Source organism: Alligator mississippiensis, chromosome 3 (genome assembly GCF_030867095.1).
Source record: "Alligator mississippiensis isolate rAllMis1 chromosome 3, rAllMis1, whole genome shotgun sequence".
In the NCBI taxonomy this organism is placed as follows: Eukaryota; Metazoa; Chordata; order Crocodylia; family Alligatoridae; genus Alligator; species Alligator mississippiensis.
The window spans coordinates 121,833,137-121,837,178 of NC_081826.1; the positions used below are offsets into that span (position 1 = coordinate 121,833,137).

Genomic DNA, 4,042 nt, shown 5'->3' on the forward strand with positions numbered 1-4,042 from the left:
ACATAAATAAGAATAATGAAGGCACTTGTACCTGTGATGGGGGTTTAGTCCTTAGGGTTAAATTCTGTGGCCCCTAAATTGAAATGGTGGGTTTTTAATTGAACCCCCACCCCCTTTTTAATTAAAGTATATTTCTATATAATTCAAATAGAGACTGGGAATATGGAAATTGTCCTGCCTGTCAACAGGTGGGGAGGGGGACATGTAAGTGTTTCTCTCTTCCCTCTCAGTTCAAAGGTGCTGTTCCACCTTGGCACTGACAGGATTATTTCTATAGTTGATTCCTAGAGAGGAGTGTGTAATAGTGATTGGTTTTGCTGGCCACAATGAAGAGTCATTAGTGCTCTCTTCTGACTGTGAAATTGGTAGGCAGTGCTGTTTGTGTACAGCTGCTGCTTACTCTTGATGATTGCTGAGCTTCTTTTAGGGAGCTGAAGAACGAGAGTACAAGCTGAGTGGTTACTTTTTGTTACCTGCTATTTAATAATAATTTTTTTCTCCTGTACAGAAAAAGCTTTATTGAAGTTTTGGCCTAAAGAGTTTGGGATGAGGATGCTTGTCTGCAGAGTCAGCTGGACCCAAAATTGCTGGGCTTGGGCCTGTATGTAGGACAACTGCTAATGGATTTAGGAGTATCTGATGTCCTGGGACGATAGGTCAGAGGATGCTTGCTTGTTGTGGTACTGTAGAAGAGGAATAGAGTCCTGGCTCCTGTCTACATCCTTGTTCACCAGCCTGCCAGGGATAAGTCACAGTCATGCAAGTGCAGGACAGGATGCTGTCCCCTGAGACTGCTCTAGAAATGCTGCCGTTATATGACACAGCACCATACCACAGACTCAGATATCATGGTATTGCACAGACCTCTGATGTTACATGGGACACCAGGGCCAAAGCCCTCAGCTGGAGTGGTGAATCTTTTAAACAATCAGAGGGTACTTATAACAGCTTAACACCCCTTAACTAATGACTGCTCTACTTTTACATGCCTTTATGATGTTTTTCAGGGAACACGTGCCAAGGCTCTAAGGTTCTGCTTGCATGTGCTGAGCTAGATGTTCCCAGGGCCTTCTCCTCTTCAACTGCCACTGAAAGCCTCACTCATACAGCGCAGTTCCTTCAGCCATTCTGCTTTTCATCCAGCTACCCTGGCTGCCTTGCTCCATCTTAGAAGGAGGGAGAGAGGTGAAGACCAGATTCAACCAGCCTCCCCGTGCTTGCAGTCCTGCTCCAAGGCGCCCTGTCAGTGTGCTGGCATCTCCTAGGCCTATTGCCCCAGAGTGGTTCCAAATCCTACCTGTGGGCCCCAGGGACAAATATCTTCACCTTCCCCCATGTTTCCCTCTGCTGGAAATTACCTGCAGGCATAGGATTACCACACGTCCAGGTTTTCCCAAACATGTCCTCATTTTGAGTTCTCCCATGTCCTTCTGGGTGGTTTTTTTAAATCTGAACAAACGTCTGGGATTTTGGTCTGTTCTGCTGGGGCGAGCATGGGAGAATGATTGGAGGCAGGGGCATCACATGCATATGCAGCCCCTGGGCTGGCCCCAGCAGCCTTAGCCCGGGCACCGAGGGCCTCTGGGGAATGCAGCCACAGCAATCTGGCAGCATGTATTTTGGCCAGCAGCCAGAGCGTGGCTCTGGCCAACCAGGCTCTGCTTTCCAGTGGTCACATGCGCTGCCCTGCCTTTTTAAGGTGCAAGTTTTTTTGTCACCGGGTTCTCTGTAGATTTATTTCTGGACACCAAAATATCTGTTTTTGCAAATTAAAAAATTAAAATGTAGCTCCCATCAAATCCAGGAAAACCCTGGATGCCCCATTTGTTTCCTTTTCTTCTATGCAGCCTGTACCCATTCTACTGGGAGGAGGGACCTAGCTGAGCAGGTCTCCTCCATGAAGGAACCAAAGACATGAAAGAGGCATTGCTGTCTGTAGGCGTTCTATGATCCAAGGCACTGGGCTGTGTGGCACTGCTGGGTAAGGGCTGTGCCACTGCCAGATACCAGCAGCCACGGAGACACTGAGATCCACAGTTGAGGCTCCCAGAAGCATAGGCAAGGTCCCGGTTGGCTGGCAGGATGGCTGCATGTTAATAAGGGAGCAGGGTGTCTGGGAAAGCTGTGCCAGTGGCATATGGTGGCAGCAGTTGCGGGCACATGGTTAAGTGGCAGTTGGGTGGGACTGTGGCAGTCCTGTGGGTGCAGGCACGTGACAGGGGCTGATGCTTGGTGGGGTGGTGTTGGGTCATGGTGCCCTGGGTGTGCATGTGGCCGGGCTGGCCCGGGGCCAGCTGGAGCTAGAGTTAAGACTGTGCTTTCTGGGATCTTTTCTGTAGTTGGTGACTAGAGGAATGTGTCTATGAGTGATTGGTCTTGATAATCACAGTGATGAGTTATAGTATTTTCTCCTGAGTATGAAGTGAGTAAGTAGTACTGTTTGTGTACAGTGGCTGCTGGCTCTTGATGATTGTTCTTCTTCCTTTGGGAAGCTAGAGGGTGAAGGTGCAGACAGAGTGGTTAGACTTGCTATTACTGTTAGCAGTTCAAAGATGAGTTTTGATTTTGTGAGTGGTAAGTGCTTTATTTTCCTTGGTGGTACTTTTTCCAGGGGAAGAAAGACTAGGAGTGTTGGAGCTATGGAGAGATCAGTTGAGAAACTTTTGGGACGGGAGTAGAAGCTTCTACTTTAGAAATATAAAGAAGCAGAGAGCTGATGGAAAAAGTAGAACACTTGGGAGACTGGGAGATGGTGGAGAACAAGTAAAAGAAGAAGGAGTGGAATGTCAAAGCTTCAGAAGACCTGAGATGGAGAGGTGAAAAGAAATCAGCACAAAGGGAGAAGCAGAGAATTGATGGAGAAAGGCCTAAGGGACCAAAACAACCTGGGAAGAAGATAGAAGAAAACAATAGCTGGTAAAAATGCAGATGTGTAAAGAGGAAAGATGGGGAGAAAACAGACAGAGACTATGGTGGGGACCCATTGTTCTGGGTGGAGATGGTCCTAATTGATAATCAGGCACAAGGGAATACAAATGTGGCCAGATATGCCTTTATGGAAAACATATTATTTGAGAAACTGAATGTAAGGCTGTAGCAACTGACAAGCGTGCTGACAAGTCAAAAACAAAGAATGTGGCAATTCACATTTTGGGAGAAATGGCTATGAGGAGTTCTGGGACTTGTACAGGAAAAAAGAAGATGATGAAGTGCTGAGGGGATTAAGTTCCTAGCTGTGGAGCAAACTTGGGAGAGAGTCATAATTGTAAAGACATATTTAGAGGTGATACATAAGGCAGACATAATAAGATGGGTAGGACAGAGAGTACAAAGAGTAGAGACAGGGGAGAGGGAAAATGGAGAGGTTGAGGAAACACAGAGAATGGAAGAAAGAAAGGGACAGGAAGAGGATGGTGGGAAACCGAAAGGGAAAAGGAAGAAGCAGTTAGAATCAGAGAGGCAGAAAATGATCAAATGTGCAGAGGAAGACGATATAAGGGAGAGAAAGGAGATGAGAAAGCAGCAGAGAGAGAGAGAATGTGGAGAGACAAAGAAGAAAAGAATGAGAGAGAGAAGACAACAGAGGAAGAAGATCCGGCTTTGAATAGGAAGGTGAAAACCAGGCCAAGGATAATAAAATGGCTGAAAGGAAAAGAACACAACATAACGACAGTGAGCAGTAGCATGGAAGACCTCTGAGAAAGATTGTGGCGGAGGTTATAGCAACATCCTTAAATGTATGAAGTATTTCAACAATGAAAAATGGGAAAAGGTAGAGCCCGTTTTACAAGGATTAGAAGCAGACAGAAGAGTGGAATAATAGTGGAGAATGATTACAAACATTTAAAGAAGAGATGGACAGAGGGCCCATCATGGTGGTCAGGAACAGAAAGCAATACAGCAGCAGGAGTGGCATTCCTGATAAAGAACTTAAGAATACTGAGAAAACAGTTCTAGGAGAGAGTGTGCGAACATTTACTGAGACTGGTAATATCGGTAGAAGAAGAGATAGAAATCTTTAATGTTTACGTGCCCACAGAAA

The 4,042-nt window shown here is 46.0% G+C and overlaps 2 non-coding genes across 2 annotated transcripts; both read left to right on the plus strand.

Moving 5' to 3' along the window:
* The first annotated feature begins 250 nt into the window (after positions 1 to 250).
* On the plus strand, positions 251 to 460 carry LOC132249727 (small nucleolar RNA U3). The gene has a single exon (XR_009461283.1). It is a non-coding gene; the product is annotated as a small nucleolar RNA U3 (small nucleolar RNA).
* Positions 461 to 2,308: 1,848 nt separating this feature from the next.
* On the plus strand, positions 2,309 to 2,521 carry LOC132249725 (small nucleolar RNA U3). The gene has a single exon (XR_009461281.1). It is a non-coding gene; the product is annotated as a small nucleolar RNA U3 (small nucleolar RNA).
* The last annotated feature ends 1,521 nt before the right edge of the window (positions 2,522 to 4,042 follow it).